The sequence below is a fragment of the Bubalus kerabau genome, chromosome 9, assembly GCF_029407905.1.
Source record: "Bubalus kerabau isolate K-KA32 ecotype Philippines breed swamp buffalo chromosome 9, PCC_UOA_SB_1v2, whole genome shotgun sequence".
Classification (NCBI taxonomy): Eukaryota; Metazoa; Chordata; class Mammalia; order Artiodactyla; family Bovidae; genus Bubalus; species Bubalus kerabau.
The window spans coordinates 56757144-56778218 of NC_073632.1; the positions used below are offsets into that span (position 1 = coordinate 56757144).

A 21075-nucleotide genomic window follows, 5' to 3' on the forward strand; every position below is an offset into this window, starting at 1 on the left:
GAGTGTGTTGCCATTTCCTTCTCCAGGGGATCTTCCCGACCCAGGGATCGAACCCAGGTCTCCTGCATTGCAAGCAGATGCTTTACCCTCTGAGCTACCAGGAAGCATCTTTTAAAGGAATATATTATTAAAATATAAATTGAAAATAATAACCTGCTAATAATAAATTCAAAAGGCTTTTTAAATTTGGTTGTTTCTGAAATGTTTTATACAAAGGAAAAGTAGAATTCAGTACATCCACTAAGGTAAAGACCAGATCGGATAAATGCAGGAGCACATAAGAACTAATAACAAATGAAAAGCTGAATCACATTCACTGATAAGAACATCTTTCAATAATGTGGCTTGAAAACTTGGAAGGAACTAGAAAAGGAATGATATCACAATGCTACAAGGCCAGTAAGAATAACATATAAATATGCATGAGGAGTAGCTTGATTGATGGAAGAAATGTCTGCATTTTTCCAAATAGAAAAAGGAGCTAGGCAGAAATAACTTAAGTGCTTCCTTATTGTAGAATTCAAGAAAAAGATCAAGAAACACTGCAAAGAAGAATGGATGGAGTAAAAATGAGCAGTGCAAATTGGAGAAAATAAGTATGCAGGCACTGATAAACCCAGATCACACATACAGAAATAAGGGGGGAAATTTAAGCAGAAATAAAAGATTTAGAAAAGGTCACACAGATATGGGATATACCAAAAATAAAAATTAACAGAGGCAATGTGTTTCAAATATTGAAGCACAGACATAAATGTCAACCACATGCCAAGAAAATAAAAGAGATTTAAACAATAAAATCTCACTTGAAACTACAGAGAAGACTGCAAACAGCTAAACAGAACACCTAAAGGTCATGAAAGTATATAATCAAAAACGCATTTGAGTCAGTTCTGATGAGGTGGATGAACCTAGAACCTATTATACAGAGCGAAGTGAGTCAGAGAGAGAAAGATAAATATTGTATTCTGACACATATATAGGGAATCTAGAAGAATGGTACTGAAGAACTTATCTACAGGGCAGCAATGGAGAAACAGACATAGAGAACAGACTTATGGACATGGGGAGAGGGGAGAAGAGGGTGAAATGTATGGAAAAAGTAACATGGAAACTTACATTACCATATGTAAAATAGACAGCCAAGGGGAAATTGCTGTGTGGCTCAGGAAACTCAAACAGGGGCTCTGTATCAACCTAGAGGGGTAGGATGGGGAGGGAGATGGGAGGGAGGTTCAAAAGGGAGGGGATATAAGTATACCTATGCTGATTCATGTTGAGGTATGACAGAAAACAACAAAATTCTGTAATTATTATTCAATAAAATAAATAAATAAATAAAAGGATTAACCCACAATAGGTTACCACAATAGCTAGTGTAAACTTTTTTTTATAAAACATGATTGTTTAAATCAGTTGTCTCATTTCTTTCATGAATTTGAAAGATGAAAAACACTAAAGAAAAACCAATAATCTGGAGTGTAATTATTTTTTAAATGACTGCAATAAATAAACTATGCAAAAAAATACAGGAAAAAGTATATTTATGTTTATCTAGTGCTTACTATCAGAGAAGGCAATGGCACCCCACTCCAGTACTCTTGCCTGGAAAACCCCATGGATGGAGGAGCCTGGTAGGTTGCAGTCCATGGGGTCATTAAGAGTCGGACACGACTGAGCGACTTCACTTTTCACTTTTCACTTTCATGCATTGGAGAAGGAAATGGCAACCCACTCCAGTGTTCTTGCCTGGAGAATCCCAGGGACGGGGGAGCCTGGTGGGCTGCCGTCTATGGGGTTGCACAGAGTCGGACATGACTGAAGCGACTTAGCAGCAACAGCAGCAGTGCTTACTATATACATAAGCTGTGTCATTTGAACCTCACAGTAATACTTAAAAGTCAGGATTCACACTTTATAGTTAAAGAAACTAAACTCAAAGAATTTAAGAAATCAACTGTAGGAATATAGCTCTAAGCCAAGCAAAAGGACTCAGATATAGGTCTCTGAATGTAACGTTCAACCTTTCCCACTTTCTAGGTTGCTCCTCTAATACAACTAAATCTAATGATGAACAAAATAGAAAAAACGTACAGTGTAGATTCTAGGAATCTGTAGTAGAACTAAGGAATTCACTGCAAAATTCATTTGACTTGGTTTGGTGTCTGAAAATTTTCAAAATAAAATGTTACCATCTGGGGTTAGTGAGATATCTAGAAGTTTAAAAGATCCAACTAGAAAGGAAACTCTTAGACATTACGTTACTTACAAAGAATACCAAAAGGCTTAAAGTTCCATGGGCACCTTCACTGGGGTACCAAAAAGACATTAACATCTCTTTTGGTTAAGATATTTATAGCTCTATAAGGCTCCCGTGGAAATAGAGACATGTTGCCTGGAAGGAGACCACAACTTAAACCATTTAAATCCATGAACACATCATGCTAAGGACATCCTCTTAATACTTCAGAAATCAGAGAAAGAGGCTCTGGAATAGTGGGACTGAGAACAGATATACTTTGATATCGAATAGTAATAACAGCAAGAGCTGCTTCACACCTACACTGTGTTTGCTGTGTTACAGCCACTGTTCTAAATACATAATAAGTAATAACTCATTTAAACTTCTTAAAAACCCAATAAAGTACTGATACTAGCAGTTTCATCTGGAGGAGGGCATGGCAACCCACTCCAGTACTCTTGCCTGGAGAACCCCATAGACAGAGGAGCTTAGCAGGCTATGGTCCATTGGGTTGCAAAGAGTCAGACATGACTGAAGTGACTTAGCATGCATGCAACAGTTTGATTCCAGAGGACATGTTCTCAGTCATGTAGTGCAGTGTCTTCCTGAGGTTAATTGCAATCTCTTTGGAACCCCTGGATATCTGGGAAATGGCAGAAAATATTGAAAGTGATAACGGTCAAAGTCAGGAGATGGGGAAGGGGTTAATGGTGAAGTGGGATTGAAAATAAACAGAACTATTGATACATGACTTCAGTTGGGTGCTTACCAGTACTTTTCTTATAACAGTATAAGAAAGGAAAACAAGATATCAGCATCATGTTTTCAATCAAATAAGTAGGGAGAAAGAGGATATGAAGTCAATAAGAAGAGAAGTGAAAAAAAAAAGGAAGAAAAGAAATGCTTACACACTGGAAGAAATAAAAGTTGAGCAAGAAGAGCGGAAGATGATAAACAGTGAAGAACTCTGAAAAGTTTTATTTTTAAAAAGGAGAATATTTCCAAGTCAACAGTAATAACATTTTAAATAGAAAAGTATCAGAGGATAGAGTATGGAGTGAGTCTGTTAGTGCAAATGTGAGGCATATCCAAATCATTATGCATTTCTATGCAAATGTATTTCCTTTAAAATGTTTTCAGTTGCATTATTTCATTTCATTACTATGTTTTGCTACCCGGCATCCAAATACTTTCTTCTGGAGGAAAATCCCTCATTGTACCTTATTAGGGAAGTCTCCCTCTCTGATTCCGAGGAACTTCACGCCCTCAGAGAGAGTGAATGTGTATAATCTATGGTTAGCCAACTGGTGCTCCCACTGAGGACTGGGAGTCTTGTGGGTGTGATGCACAAGCTCAGTGACTGGAGTCTAATGCAGAAGCTCAGATTAGAGCCATGTCAGCTCCAGTCATCAGGCAGAATATGGAAGTCTCCAGCAGGAAACCCAAACAGACTGCTCTGACATGACCTCGGCTGCATCGCCAGCTACACATGCCTTGTCGATTGCTATTTCTAGGCTAATCCATTAGTGTTTTTGTCAATTCATTTTCAGCTAAAATAGTCAGATTTCATTTTGTTGCTTGAAACTAGAAAACTTCATGAACAACAACAACAGGAACAACAAAAATGGTCCCCTGGAAGAGGCTGCAGCAACAAGGGCAAGATATGGAAGGCCACACAGCAAGAAAGGAATTGTGAGTGTCAAGACCTACTGGTGACCCTTCTTCCAGCGGTACTGAACAGAGTAAAGAGAAGGACTAGTTTATATCCCTAAATGTTTGCCTTAAGAAACAAACTAATACCTAGATATTAGGTCAATAGGGATTAGACCTTCTCTGAATAAAGGATTTCTTACATCTTGAAACTTTGGGGTTGGGGTGGCCAAAAGCTGCACTAAGCTCTGGATGAGTGACTTTTTCAATTATGTCCACTGAAGTCTAGAGCTTCTTTCAGGTTTCTTTCACATAAAAGTTACAGTAGCAATGAAGAAAGAATAGTACCCTATAAACTGTGATGGGGTAAATAAAAGGCTTTGGGAGACACAAAGCATTCTGAACCCCAACTTTCATTCTCACCTCTGTGAACTAACAGTCCCTCCCTGTCTGTGAGACTTCCTCCTTACCTGGGGAACCTTTGCATGTTCAAATCCTGCCCCTTCTGGCTCCTTCTGCTTCAATCCCAGTGTGCCTGGAAGGTCAGATGCCTCACTGTCTGATTCACTGTGCTGCCTTGAGCAGCTGGGAAGGATTATAATTGATTGCTCAGCCGATAATTAGAAACTTGGAATCACTGGTAGACTAACAAAAATGAACATGCCAGACAGTCCTCACCGACTTCCATTAGGAAATCCTGTTGGCTCTACATTCAAAATAACTTCATGATATGACACTTCTGATCATCTCAGAATACAACACTGAGATGATGAGATGATGGTAGCTCATCACGGTCTGAGCCACCATCATCTCCCATCAGGATTACTGCAAAAGCTTCCTAACAAGTTTCTTGAATGCTACCCTTGCCTCCTCCGCCTTCATCCCTATAGAGCAGGAGTGCTAAATCTCTGGGGTGTAATGACAGATGATCTCAGGTGGAGATGATGTAATAATAGAAATAAAGTGCACAATGAGTGTAATGCTTGTGAAGCATCCTGAAACCATCCCACTCCCCATCCCACCCTGGTCTCTAGAAAAATTGTCTTCTACGAAACTGGTCCCTGGCGCCAAAAAGGTTGAGGACCACTGCTATAGATTATTCCTGGCTCAGCAGCCAGATGGATCTTTAAGAAATTGAAGTTATGCAGTGTCCCTTTCTTCAAAACCTTGCCAAGGCCCTCCACTCACCAGAGTAAATCCAAAACCTTTATACTGGCCCATAAAGCTCTACATGACACAGCTCCAGCTGGCCCTCTGAACCTTTCTCCTACCATCCTCCTCCTCACTCATTGCTTTGTCCACACTGGCCTCTCTGCTGGTCCCTGAACTTGCCCAACACACTTCACCTTGGGGCATTTTTCCATTTACTGCTCCTTCAACCTAGAACACTCTGCCCCCCATGGCTGTGTGGTTGGTTTCCTCACCTCTTTCAAGTTTTTCTCACCTTCTCAAGGAAACATATCCTAAACATCCTGTTTAACTCTGCAACCCGATCTTTTCATCCTATCTGGCAATCTCTGTCTCTCTCGACTTCCTCTACTTTTTCCCCCATTGGCTATCATCCTCTTCTAACACAATATGAAATAATGTAGTTTATATGCTTACCATTGATCTTCAGTCTTCTTGTGGTAAAAGATAAGTCTTCATGTGTCAGGCTTCCTGTGCTGGTTTTTGGCTTACCTAATTTGCCTTCAAATTCCTTCTGAGCCCTTCCTCCACTCAGCTCTGTATCTAAGAGATGGTGACCTCTACAGGCTGCACTCCCAGACACCCAGCCATTCTGGACCAAAGGGAACCAGGAAACAAGAAATTGGTTAGTAAAGTAGATATTATATCTTTCACCAACCCCCAATCCCGCCCCACCACCCCCACTATACCATGGCCAGAATCCTGATGTTTTTAGAAAGATCTTTAACATCAGTCCCCTAAGATTCTATTAACTGCAGTGAAGATGTGCAGTTTATTAAATAGGAACCTGAAGGTTTTAAAGAGTTAATGTCACTTTAAAATGAGCTGAACATAATCAGGTCAAATCTTTAGGGAAAGAAATGAGGTTTTGTTTAATTTGCTCAGATATTTGTTTTGCTCTGTACAGTTTCCCTCAAAATTTTAAAACTATCACATTCATTTGAAAAGGCGTATAAGTTGAAAATTATTACAGAACACTTCTAAAGCTAATTTGTCTTCTCTTGATTATTTTCCATAAATATTCCCTGATGGCTCCTTCTGTCTTTTATGTTTTTTGGAGTAGTTTTGAAGTGTCTGAGAGATAGTCGTGGTGAGCTAGCTGCATGCGAGCGTTCCAAAGTCTGTTTCCGTATTTCCACCCGACAGTAGGCTATTTGTTCTTGGATATGTCCCGAGGCAATCTTGACACAGAAATGCAAAGTAATCACAGTTACCCAGAAGCTTTGATTAAAACTTACAGTGATAGCTTTGGCAGCAGAAATATTCTTCTACACCAAGGTGTCATAAAGCTCGATTTTTAGACTGTGATTAGATAATGAATCCACATAATCCTGCAAAAGCACTTTTAAATTTATTGCAAAGGAAGCCATTTATTTAGCCCAGTTCTGACCTAGCCATTTTATAAATATTATCTTTTTTAATTTTTACAATCCAGCTAAGGCTATATTATCATTCCCATTTTACAGGTGAAAAACTGAACTCATATAGCTATATGTGGCTATATGTGAGTCATATAGCTATATGTCACAGCAGTGAGATCTCCGTACAGCTCTCCCTGATTCCAAATTCTCAGATTTCCACTACTCTGTCACCTTGGTGTTTTTTTTTTTTAATAAAAGGTAGAATGGAAAGAAATAGGGTTATATAAATATCTACAAAAATTTTATGATCCCCAAATAATATTAGCTCATTTCAGGAAGGAGATCTCAGGAGAATGATGTGTAAAAATTCTAGCTCTGCTACCTAAGTTCTCTTGGTCCTAAGTTCTCTTGACCTAATTTCTCTTGGTCCATTTCTTCTGAAAAAAGAGAATAATAAATCTTTTCTATGATTGTTCTAAGGGCTAGCAAATTCTGGCCCATCAGCCAAATCTAGCTCATCTCCTGCTTTTGTACAGGCTGTAAGCTATCTGTAGTATATCCTGCAAGGGATATAACGTAGGTTTCTCTATGCAAACCAACAGATACAGTGGGAAAGGGAGCCAACTGGAAGTAAACTGCTTGTTGTCTCTTGTGATGGTGGCACCTGCTTATAATGTATATAACAATAATTCATTATTTCTAAATTGGTAAAGAAAAGACTAAGCAGATACATGGATGATGAGTTATTGAAGAATCCAGGTTGAATACACAGTGAAAATTTTCTCTACTACTATTAAATAATAATAATAGATAAACTTTTCATGGTTTAATATGTACCAGTCACTGGGAAAAGTATATGTAAGGGTCCTTTAAACTCTTAAGATCAACTATTATGGCTGACAAAATTTAGAGAGGCTTAGTTTGTCTGCTGTTAGGCAAATGGCAGAGTTTGCAATTAAAGCTCACGGTTTTGGGGGGTGGTTCAATTTTTTGACTGTGCCATGTGGGATCCTAGTCCCCCAACTAGGGATTTAACCCATACCCCCTGTATTTGAAGCACTGAGTTCTAACCACTGGATGGCCAGGGAAGTCCCTTAAAGCCCATGTTTTTAACCAAAATTCTCCTAAGCAGTGTGGAGCATCATAGAATACTGCTGAAATATAATGTAGCTTCACTCCATGTCCTCTACCCTCTTGCAAGGGCACAACATCTTAGGAAAATAATTTTAATTGTTCAGAATGCCATAGCACAGAACATTAAACAGAGCAATACTTAAAATCAGCTATATAAAGTTGTGAAACATCCATTATGGATCATTTGTTCTGCAATAGTAAGAATCATCAACTTTTTTCAACATAACATTTTGGAGGGAGATCTTATCTCTACCATAAAACCCCCTAATAAATTCCCCCCTCCCGGTAGCCACATCTTTGTGTAGTCTGCTCCCACACTGACTCTCAGTATGCCCACATGCCTTTCTTTGGCCAGTAAGACACAGCAAATATAACACAAGCAGAGGGCTAATAAGTGCTAAAATGTTGGTGCATGTTCTTGGAAGACTCCATCAAATTATCCTGCTGGAGAAACTACATGGAAGAGAGCTAAGCAACCTCGGCCAAGAGCCCCAGACATGCAAGTGATATACTGTGGACCATCCAGCCACAAGTGAAACCCCAGATGACTGCAGACACAGGAATGACTCCAGACAAGATCAGCAGAAGAATCGCTAGCTGAACCTAGCCAAAATTAAAGAAGCATCAGTGTATAAATGGTTGTTATTTTAGTCCAATAATTTGTGGGCAGTCTGTTACTAACAGTAGCTAATTGATGTGATACAGTGTCATTTTTTACACACATATAAGCATACACGTGCACATGTGTGTGTGCACACATACACACACACACACACACAGACTATCCTCCTGTCAGCATACTTCCACATATTACCTCTGTTCTTGACAATGGGAAAGTAAATGTTATAAAATGTCTGGGTCATATTTCTCTATATTGTGTGAACCATTGATATTTCTGCCTTTTAATTGCACTTTTATTGATCTTATGAATTCTTCATAGATGTGTTTACTGTATGATAGTATAAAACTAGCAAATATGATGCTTACTAAAATACAAACTATTATGCCATTGAAATACACACACACACACACACACATATATATATATTTAGGCCCTACCTTTTTTTAGTGATAAAAAGATTAAAGACTCCAGCAAGTTGGGAAAGAGTTTAACAGTAAATTGAGGAATACTTTAAGGAACATTGGCTCATATCAATTTCATGACAAGATATAAAGTATGGACATCTGTTTATGGGACCCACAAAAATATTCTCCATACCTACATTACCCATAGATGATAGATATAGCATTAGGATATTAAATATTGTGATTCAGGGCTTTGTCTCAAGTAAAAATACAAATCCTTGAGAAGGGGAACATCACTAGCCTCCTCATTCATTAACAATTTAGTATAATGATATTTCTCCTTAAGTAGGGATTTACCAGGATATTAGAAAGAATATAAAGAATCTAAGAACCCAAAGGTGGTTGACTAACAAGAGAAAAGGGCGTGGGAAACATTCACTGCATTTCAAATACATTTCATACTCTCGAGATCTAGAATGGAATCAGCCTGGCTAGATATGCTTTCAGGGAGGTAGGGAGGTACCAGTCACATGAGTCACCAACTCCAGAGAGGACCAGGTTTTATAGACACAGGATTTTAAAGACATACAGATGTCATTTATCTTAGGAGTCCCCAATTCCCCAACTTTCCACATAACACTGCAGTCTATGTCCCCATACCTCCTAGGAACCTGTACAACTGAGAAAGGGAGAATCACAGGTTTTTGTGAAATAAGAGAAAAAATTCTAGCTCTGCTACCTAAGTTCTCTTGCTCCTAAGTTCTCTTGACCTAATTTCTCTTGGTCCATTTCTTCTGAAAAAAGAGAATAATAAATCTTTTCTATGATTGTTCTAAGGGTTAACAAATTCTGGCCCATCAGCCAAATCTAGCTCATCTCCTGTTTTTGTACAGGCTGTAAGCTATCTCTAGTATATCCTGTAAGGGATATAACCAGCAATGTGAAATTATTTTCTTCTGATCCCTACTAAAAATTTAACCTAATAATTCATACCAAAATTTAAACATGATAAAGATTTAACAAATATTGCTTTTAACAAACTCTGAAAAATACAAAATAGTGTTTTTGTTAACTACTATGAAGGAAAGATAGTGCTTAGTACTTAGATGATGCTCATGGAAAACTTTCATATTAATAAATTCATTTAAACATTTTTATCCATTATTAACAGCTTAATTAGTTATCTCATTTGCTTATATACAGCCAGCAAAATCCCCCCAAATTCAGAGAATACTGGGTAAATTAAACTAATACAGACAAGAAAACCAATTTGCAAGATGGAATTATTCAAACTGGCTGGCTTTACTGCTCTAATTACATAATAATAGCTCTGTTCCTGTCTGTTTTGACTTGTTTGTGTGGACCTTGTCTTAAACTATAAAGTGGAGGATATGAGGCTCCAGAAAGCAGAAGAGGGAATATTCTAAGAGAAACAGAGGAATCCTGGGAGCAGATGGGCAGATTAGAGAAAGAACAGCAGAGCCGTGGCAGTAGCTGCACCTGTCAAAATTTGGCTGGAAAGTATGCTCCCAGTTGATCTGATTTTAGAGTAACAGGATGGGTCCGTGAAATACTTATCCTGACACTTTAAAATTGTGGATTTTATGGTTTGCTGCTGCTCCTGCTGGGCTGCCTGTTCTACTCAGCTATGCTGAATCCACATATCTGGAAATGGCACCTCTTGTCAGAGGTAGGATGGCTTCCAAAAAGGCCAGTTGAGCCGAAAGAGACCCAAGATTGACACAAGGTATTATAAAGCCTGGAATGTAATAAAGAGTCAAATATTGGAGAAAATATTGCAGCTTTCTAGTAATCAGTGAAGTTGATAAATCATACCAAGATTTATTACCTGGCTCTGAATAAATAAAATAAAAGAATAAAACTTGGTTTCAATGGGCTCTAAAAGTCCCTTAATGTTTGAATCTTTAATTAATTGAATTTATTTGAATCTTTTATAAATAAAGACTAAGATTGTATAATAAATACTGTGGCCCCCATCCTGGTAGAGCTCTGAGATGTGGACTGTGTGAAAGTGAGCAAGAAAGAGGGGACCTGCTGCTGCTGCTGCTGCTAAGTCGCTTCAGTCGTGTCCAATTCTGTGGGATGAGCCTAAATAGAGACTACAGTTCTGGACTCCTTCCCTTCCCACCATGTAGCCTCACCCTCTGCTCTCTCCTTAATCTGCTATCACCTGGCTTAAACCACCTACCAATCCTCTGAAATACTCTCTCAAGAACATCCCTAGTTACTGATACTACAACTCACTTTTTAGTAACAATCTGGTGAACTCAGTACCCTGATAGAAACTCTAACCAAAAAAGAGGGGTGGGGGGGAATGAAGAAAAAGTATGGATCAAACGTCTTTTTAAAATCTTAAATTTATCTGTGAGTTGAAAAGAAAGTAGGAAATACTGAAGGGAGAAAATCAAAGTGATAAAACTTGGCTTTCACCTTGTGAATATTTGCCAAATTGTGATACATTTTCTGCTCGGTTTCTATGACTTTGAAATTAGAGAATATAGACAGAAGAAAAAAACTCAGGGTCTCCTAACCTGGAGAATGTCAAAAGATCTTCCACCATAAAACTGGACCTCAAATGGCTATAATCTCAGGGGAAAGGTGAGAGGGAGCTTGAAACAATTCTATCCAACCACCTACCCCTCAGAGAGCGACTGCAAAGAGAGTTGCCTTGGTTCTGAGCAAAAGGTTAACACCCTTGAGAACTTTTAACCATAATCCAGGCCTCACATGGGTTTTACTTAAATGCATACTGCTCATTTAATCTGAAAAACCTCAAGATGAGAATTTCAAGTGTTTCTGGACTAGAACTAGCAGAAGAAAAAACAACTCTTCTTTGTATGAACATGCATTTATCCTGGGTCTCAAATTATTCCTATAGATTAAACTCCAAGAAATACTATCAGCCAAAATCAGAAAACACAGGAATAAATTGCCACAGGAAAAACATAGGACATATCAAACAAGTATACAGTTCAGACATTGAAATTATCATATAGAATATAAAATAAGTATGTTTATTATGCTTTTAAAAATAATGAAGGAACAATAAAGTAAATAAAGAACTAGAGACTATAAAATGGCCAGTCATATTTGAAAAATAATCAAAAAATTTCTGCAAATGAAAAATGATTGAAAGTTGAAACTCAATAAATGGATTTAATAGATGAGTTTATTTTTTTATTTTTTTTTTTACATTTTTATTTTTTTATTTTTTTTAATTTTATTTTATTTTTAAACTTTACATAACTGTATTAGTTTTGCCAAATATCAAAATGAATCCGCCACAGGTATACATGTGTTCCCCATCCTGAACCCTCCTCCCTCCTCCCTCCCCATTCCATCCCTCTGGGTCGTCCCAGTGCACCAGCCCCAAGCATCCAGTATCGTGCATCGAACCTGGACTGGCAACTCATTTCATACATGATATTTTACATGTTTCAATGCCATTCTCCCAAATCTTCCCACCCTCTCCCTCTCTCACAGAGTCCATAAGACTGTTCTATACATCAGTGTCTCTTTTGCTGTCTCGTACACAGGGTTATTGTTACCATCTTTCTAAATTCCATATATATGCGTTAGTATACTGTATTGGTGTTTTTCTTTCTGGCTTACTTCACTCTGTATAATAGGAATAGATGAGTTTAATTGGACAGTACAATACATCTGAAAACTGCAGCACAGGAAGACAAAGAGACTTAAAAAGAATTTTTTTTTAATGTAGAAACATGGAAGAGAAAATAAGAAAGTCTAACATTTCTCCTGTCTTAATTTATATCAAGCAAGATGAATAAAAAAGATACCAATTCCCTAGTGAAATCACTGTAAATCTGCAAAAAAATAAGACAATCTTAAAACAGAAGGAAGAGATAGGCTGAATTTTAAAGAAAATACAATTATACTGATAGCAGAATTTTCAATGGCATCAATACAAGCCAGAAGCAAGTGGAATGTTTTCAACATATTGAGAAAAAAATGCAAACAGCAGTCTAGAATCCTAAATCAAGTAAAAATATCTTAACAAAGAAAAGGACAAATAAGCCACTATTATATAATGAAAACATGAGGGTTTGCTTATCTATAGAACCTTACTATAGTTAAACATAAATGATATACATTAGCCAATAGGAAATTGATTCTTAGATCAGAAAAAAAAAATGATCTGAGTAACAAGAATAAATAAGATTGAGAAGCAAGAGAAAATAAAGGAGAGAGACACACTGGTAAGTATTTGGATAAATCTAAATATATATAAATATATAGATTTCCTGGTGGCTCAGACAGTAAAACGTCTGCCTGCAATGCAGGACCCTGGTTTGATCCCTGGGATGGGAAGATCCCCTGGAGAAGGAAAGGCAACCCACTCCAGTATTCTTGCCTAGAAAATTCCATGGATGGAGGAGCCCGGTGGGCTACAGTCCATGGAGTCGCAAAGAGTCAGACATGACTGAGAGACTTCACTTTACTTAAAATATATACTGACTGAATTAAACAATAATAATGTTTAACAATAATAATCAAACAATAATAATGTTAGCAGCAGCAGCAGTAGGATAAAAAGACAAACTAAAATAGATGACAATAATAACATAAAATTAGGAAAGAAGTAACTGAATTTAAGGATTTTTAAGGCCCTTATTTTTTTTTTTTTGAGGGGGAGCGTAAAACTGATTAAATTTAGACTTGAAAAATATGCATGCTAAATTTTCTGGGATAATCATTTTAAAGTAATAAACTAATCAAAAAAAAGCAAGAATCAAGAAAAAATACAGAATAAGCAAGGTAATAAAAAATATGGCTGTAGAAATAAAATCAAATATTTTAATAATTGCAATAAATATAAATGAAAAAATGTTCCACTTAAGAAAAATATCATGACTAATTTATTGGACGTCTATCTTGGCTCTCTTAAAGAACATCTAAGATACAAAAAAAGAAAAAAGATACAGAATTCAGATATATTGAAAGACAAATGATGGAAAAAGATAGATCACTCAAACACTAATCAAAAGAAATTGGTGTCCCTCTCTTATTATAACACAAAATAGATTTAAACTCAAAAAAATTTTTTTAAGATAAAAGGTCACTACTTAGTAAGATTCAGAAATATATAAAAATTCAGAAAATATATTAAAACATATAAATATATAATTATAAAACTTTATATATTTAAAATATATAAAAATCCTGAAAAAACAGAGGCATTGTCTTTACATATAATGAGGAAAAATCAAGGCAATTACAGGAAAAATTAAGCAGACAAGTAAGTCTAAATAAGTCTAGTAGAGACACTGAAAACTTTAATTCATGTAATTAATAAGCTTTATAAATATTATAAATATATATAAATAACTAGATTCATCATTTGCAGAATACATATTAATTTCAAGCTTACAGAGAACAATTACAAAATTTATCAAATAAATGTAATGCTAGTCTCAATAAATTTCAAAGAGCTGGGATTATAACCATTACATTTTCTGTAAAATCTGTGAAATCTTCAATATGTACCTCTAAATTATAAGGACTTTTTTCACCATAACTACATCACTATTTTTGTATTTTAAAAATTACAGTGCAGGATACTGGATGCTTGGGGCTAGTGCACTGGGACGACCCAGAGGGATGGTATGGGGAGGGAGGAGGGTTCAGGATGGGGAACACATGTATACCTGTGGCAGATTTATTTTGATATTTGGCAAAACTAATACAATTTTGTAAAGTTTAAAAATAAAATAAAATTGAAAAACAGAAAAAAAAAAAGAATTGATATAAAGACAGGATGGTTTACTTGAAAAAAATAAAAATTAAAAAAAAATTAATTAAAATCTTAAACTATCCAGGAGAGCTCAAGCATCTAACTGCCTCATATTTTCCATATACGTAAAATTATTTATACTTATAATTCCTTTATGTGACTCAAGAGCCATAGAAGTTTAGTACTTTGTGATAAATTGATACAGCTCTGAAGTCTTTTTTAATCTCAGATAGCTCTTCCATATTTTGCAATTTATTAACTGAAGAAAATGGGTTGGCTGCCTAGCAGAGTGCCCCACATCCGGAATAATTCTGATTGCATCTTTGTTGTATCATTTAACATGATCCTCTGGCTTCCAGGGCTTCCCTGGTAGCTCAGAGGTTAAAGCGTCTGCCTGCAATGTGGGAGACCTGAGTTCGATCCCTGGGTCGGGAAGATCCCCTGGAGAAGGAAAAGGTAACCCACTCCAGTATTCTTGCCTGGAGAATCCCATGGATGGAGGAGCCTGGTAGGCTGCAGTCCATGGGGTCGCAAAGAGTCGGATACGACTGAGCAACTTCACTTTCACTTTCTGACTTCCATATTTGCTGTAACTGGGTAATTGGATCTAAAAACAATAAGAACCAAATGTTTATTCCCCCAGGACTACCTCATAAGTTGTGTTTTATTCTTCACTCAAAGGATGTATAATATTGGTTTGTCCCTCTTATTGTAAGGCAAGCAGTCGATGAATATCAGTGCTTAAATCCACTAATTGATTAAAAATTGGTAAATTGCCTGACTAGTGTCTAAACATATTCACCTTTCATGTCTGAATGTAATACACTCCTCTTTGAGGGCACTCTTCCCTCACTTTTCCCATCAGTTTCTACTTCCATATAGACGATATCATACTCTTTACCTCGCATTGCTGTTACTTGTTAAAATGAGTATCTGCCCCCAAAACATGGAAGTCTAATGTGGTTGGGTACCACATCTGCTTATTTACCATCAAATCCTCAAATCCTTGCATAATATCTGACATACAGTCAATATATAAAAAGTGAAGAAAGAGAGAAAGAAAGGGAAAGGAAGGGAGGAAGCAGAGGAGAGAAAAAGGGAGAACGACATTTCAAAAGGTTGGTGATTGGAATGGATCACAAAACATAACCACTGACAAAAGATTACATTCGTGCATGAACATAATGGAAGCAGAAAACGGGAGCAGATACAGGGTTACCTGGATTTATTCTTCTTGCTAGAATTAGGCCATTTAACAAGCATGTCTCAGCAACTTTCAGACATAGATTGATGGATTTAAAGTTCTAAGTTCCCTCAGAAGAGATAAGAATAGTACAGAAAATAATGCATTATTCTCGGGAAGCTGAGATACTAAGAAATACTCTGGAAGACCTATAGTGGTTGAATTGAAAAAACAAAAGCCAAACGATAACGGGCAGAAATGTCAGAAATGCTTTGCCTAATGTCCTTCCCATACTCCCCACTATGCTGGCTTCCTTCTTTGATAAGTATTTTCAGCTTGGAGAAAAAAATAAAAAACTTCTCTCTTCTCCTATCCCTGCCTTATACCCTGAAATAGAGATATTTGCTCTAGTTCTGAGAATGGAATGTAACTAGGAGTGACTAGTAGCTAACTCTATTGTACCTGGGTATCATGTTTTATTGGAAATGTGAACAAACAATGGATAAGAAAAACAAATAAAATAACCCTCCTTATTTATATAGAAGGAAGTAAAATATCATGTTTCCATTATAATTATCTTTGTTGATAAAAAACTTGGCCCTTATGATCCTTTAAAATTCAGATGTCTGGGAAGATTTTCTGAGGTCCCACCTCACCATTCTGACTGTACTTTCGGTGTATCATCAACAAACTCTATTAAACTGAAATTTTCTGACAATCTCATTTCACGTACTCCTTTAGGGCAGGGGTAAAGTTGCTTTCATCATGCATAACATATGTGTTATGGATTTTTTGAACAGTGGCAACAAGATGGTCCCATGTAAAATGACACATATGCTTCCCTTCATGTAATTATCACCTAAAGTAGTCCTCCAACACAGTGAGAGACACTATTCAATCTGCTGTTACAGTAAAAGAATAAACCCAGCAATCTTAACAAGAAAATTTTCCTTATGCAAGTTTCATCTCCACTGAAATTAAACTTCAACTGATGCCACTGATATGTAATGCTGATGCCTCATGCCAGGTAGAGTGCTCGATACAGAAAAACAGTGGATATGATGGTTCATGTTCATATTTGAATACAGATATCCTCTCTAAGTGCTGAGCTTTTATATACTCCTCCCTTCCTTTCTTGGCAAGGTTATCTCATCTCCTCAAAACACTTTCAAACATTGAAGTTAATAATGTAATATGACGTAATATAATGCCCTCAAGCAATCCCACAGTGTCTGAAAGACAGGTTTATAACACAATAAAAGAGTCCCTGCAATAACTTCAGGACTCTATATCAAATATAATCCATTTGTCCTATGTATCTGTTTCTCAGATTTCATGAGAAACAGACTTTCAACAGCACTATAAAAATAACCCTGTTCTCATTGAGAATATTTTGCAGTGGAAAATAAATAATATTTTCCTGTGAACTGATTTTGGGGGGTTGCTTTTAAATGAACAATTGGGAGGGCTGGAGTGTGGGGATGTGTTTGTTTGTTTTTAATTGATTCTAAGTATTTGAGATTTTACACAAATTAAAACAAATGAAATAACTCATTCATATATTGAAGTAGAAGTATAGGATACAAACTAGGGAAGATATGACTAATGTGTCTTGGTCAAATCAAAGCATATTAAGAAAATATAAGAAAATATATATCACTTTTTTTATCCCATTCTACTGACATTTCTCAATGAAATAGAATTTGTTTATGTGTGGATCCCCACCAGATCCAGTTTTTTTGTTGTTGTTGTTTGTTTTTGCTTAACATTTTAGAAAGCAGTACAGCACCTTTGACGGAATACTCTTTTTATCCTAGGAGGAAAGGTCTCAAGTGTAAACTTGTCAGGACTTTTTCTTTAGTCACAATTTTAAGAGCCCAGCAAAATTTGCACCCTCTCCGTACAGAGGTTGCCTATGTGGGCTAATTACAAAACTGAACCCCAAATCTAGTATCATGAAGTCTGATTTTTGAGACTCTAATGATTATTACTGGGAGTTTATTGCAAGTCTGGAAAAATCAACAACTTTATCATTTCAACTCTTTTTGGAGAGGCTCAGGCAAAGGAGAAAAGGAAAGATATACCCATTTGAGTACAGAGTTCCAAAGAATAGCAAGCAAAGATAAGAAAGCCTTCCTCAGCGATCAATGCAAAGAAGTACAGGGAAACAACAGAATGGGAAAGACTAGAGATCTCGTCAAGAAAATTAGAGATACCAAGGGAACATTTCATGCAAAGATGGGCTCGATAAAGGACAGAAGTGGTATGGACCTAACAGAAGCAGAAGATATTAAGAAGAGGTGGCAAGAATACACAAAAAATCTATACGAAAAAGATCTTCATGACCCAGATAACCATGATGGTGTGATCATCCACCCAGAGCAAGAAATCCTGGAATGCAAAGTCAACTGGGCCTTAGGAAGCATGACTACAAACAAAGATAGTGAAGATGATGGATCCAGTTCAGCTATTTCAAATCCTGAAAGATGATGCTGTGAAAGTGCTGCACTCAATATGCCAGCAAATTTGAAAAACTCAGCAGTGGCCACAGGACTGGAAAAGATCAGTTTTCATTCCAATCCCAAAAAAAGGCAATGCCAAAGAATGCTCAAACTACCACAAAACTGCACTCATCTTCCACACTAGCAAAGTAATGCTCAAAATTCTCTAAGCCAGAGTTCAGCAATATTTGAACCGTGAACTTCCAGGTGCTCAAGCTGGTTTTAGAAAAGGCAGAGGAAGCAGAGATCAAGTTGCTAACAACCATTGGATGATTGAAAAAGCAAGAGAGTTCCAGAAAAACATCTATTTCTGCTTCACTGACTATGCCAAAGCCTTTGACTGTGTGGATCACAACAAACTGTGGAAAAGTCTTAAAGAGATGGGAATACCAGACCACCAGACCTGCCTCCTGAGAAATCTGTATGCAGGTCAAGAAGTAACAGTTAGAACTGGACATGGAACAACAGACTGGTTCCAAATAGGGAAAGGAGTACATCAAGTGTGTATATTGTCACTGTGCTTATTTAACTTATATGCAGAGTACATCATGAGAAATGCAGGGCTGGATGAAGCACAAGCTGGAATCAATATTGCTAGAAGGAATATCAATAACCTCAGATACTCAGATGATACTACCCTTATGGCAGAAAGCAAAGAAGAACTAAAGAGCCTCTTGATGAAAGTGAAAGAGGAGAGTGAAAAAGTTGGCTTAAAACTCAACTTTCAGAAAACGAAGATCATGGCATCCGGTCCCATCACTTCATGGCAAATAGATGGGGAAACAATGGAAACAGTGAGAGCCTTTATTTTGGGGGGCTCCAAAATCACTGCAGATGGTGACTGTAGCCATGAAATTAAAAGATGCTTACTCCTTAGAAGAAAAGTTAAGACCAATTTAGACAGCATATTAAAAAGCAGAGACATTACTTTAGCAACAAAGGTCCATCTCCCAAAGCTATGGTTTTCCCAGTAGTCATGTATGGATGTGAGAGTTGAACTATAAAGAAAGCTGAGCACCAAAGAATTGATGCTTTTGAACTGTGGTGTTGGAGAAAACTCTTGAGAGTCCCTTGGATTGCAAGATCAAGCCAGTCAATCCTAAAGGAAATCAGTCCTGGATGTTCACTGGAAGGACTGATGTTGAAGCTGAAACTCCAATACTTTGGCCACCTGATGTGAAGAACTGACTCATTTGAAAAGACCCTGATGCTGGGAAAGATTGAAGGCAGGAGGAGAAGGGGACAACAGAGGATGAGATGGTTGGATGGCATCACTGATTAGATGGACATGAGTTTGAGCAGGCTCCAGGAGTTGGTGATGAACAGGGAGGCCTGGCATGGTGCATTCCATGGGGTTGAAAGAGTCAGACACGACTGAGCAACTGAAGTGAACTGAAGCCAGGCACTGTCCTAGGTGAGCATGGTGTCTAAAATGTGGAATGTTACCCCTGCCCTCAAGTAGCATAGAGTGAGACTTAGCATGGCTTTGAGTAGTTTATGAGCATTAAAGGAAGGAGTATACTTCAGGGCAGTTGTGCACATTGGGTTAAAGGGTATAGACACTGAATCCTAGACAGGGTCCAGATACTAAGTTGCTTATTTTCAAAGGAGTTTCTGCTTATTTTCAAAGGAGTTTCTGCTTATTTTTTTTTTCATGTGGACCATTTTTTAAATTGTTATTGGATTAGTCATAATATTGTTTCTGTTTTATGTTTCAGAAGCCGGTAGGATTTTAGTTCCCTGACCAGAGACTGAACTTGCACCCCATGCACTGGAAGGCAAACTCTTAACCACCAGACCACCAGGGAAGTCCCAGTTTAGTTTCTTAAAGCCTCAGTTTCCTTAACTATAAAATGGAGCTAGTGATACTTACCTCATGGGCTATTTGAGAGATCAAATTGGATAAGGTATGCAAAATGCTTAGCACAGTGACTGGCATGTGAAAAATAAAATAAGAGTTAACATCATGCCAAGAAACAATAATTAGTGTGTGAAGAAAGAATAAAATATTTTTACACTCTTTGACTTTCTTCCCAATGAAAACCTTTTATTTTCTGTAATATCCACAGGTAAGAATTTTTGGCTTGACTGTCGTACTCACTTTCTATAGATGGTAATCCTGGATTTTTCTTCTCTAATTTGTACTATACTTTGATCCTTTTTCAAAAGAGGTCTATTTGAGGTTGGCTCTTTGGATTTTCTCTGTACAGCATACTTACAAACTACAGAAATGAATTTAGGCTTGTTAGGTATGAGCTGAAGGAGTACTGAGGGATCTTGGATAGGATGAATCTACTTTTCTTAGTATCACATAAGTTTCATGGATTCTACTGTCAAGTGGGGCATAAATAATTTGTGAATCCAGTCTCACTAGGTCTAGATTATACTGAGTGCCCCTGTTGGGACAAGATTAATGCTTGGTTGCTTCAAGTAGGTTTCTTTTTTTTAATGCTATTACACTTCCTATAATGCCTTTTGCTAACAGTTACAGTTTCCATAACATGTAGCACTGTTAATTTTACTATTTTGTCTGTATTTTTGATAATGGCATTTAATTCATTTTTAATAGACCCAATTTGACTAGCTTCTATCACATGAGAATAAACACTGCAGCAAAATGGCAGTGAACGTGTTACATTAAAAATTTCATGTGGCCTTTTGCATGTCCTCTGGTCTTTGTGCTTTTAAAGCTAGAGGGGTAAATGCTAAAATTACTGCATGAATTAAAACTTTGCCACATCAATTTCATCGTGGTACTAATAGGTTGGCAGGATAGGTTTCAGATTATGGTGATACAAAATGCTTAATCTCTGAGCAAAACAATAAAATTCAAAAACATAACATTCCTTTGCGAGGAGGAGTTGCTCTTAAATGAGTTCAATTAACAAAAAATGCCAACTGATTACTCCAAGAACACTGAAAATTAGACATCGCCAGAAGGAACGTGTAAAAGGCTTTCTGATGGCTTGGATTAGAGACAACTGTTCCCACAAAGCCTATCAGAGATAAATGAA

At 37.0% G+C, this 21075-nt stretch overlaps 1 long non-coding RNA gene across 1 annotated transcript in view; it reads right to left on the reverse strand.

Moving 5' to 3' along the window:
- The window catches only part of LOC129619899 (uncharacterized), a 202011-nt gene that overhangs the window by 121652 nt on the left and 59284 nt on the right, over nt 1–21075 (reverse strand). The window contains exon 2 of the long non-coding RNA XR_008698271.1: nt 5498–5672. This is a non-coding gene — a long non-coding RNA (uncharacterized LOC129619899). The remainder of the gene's footprint in view (nt 1–5497; nt 5673–21075) is intronic.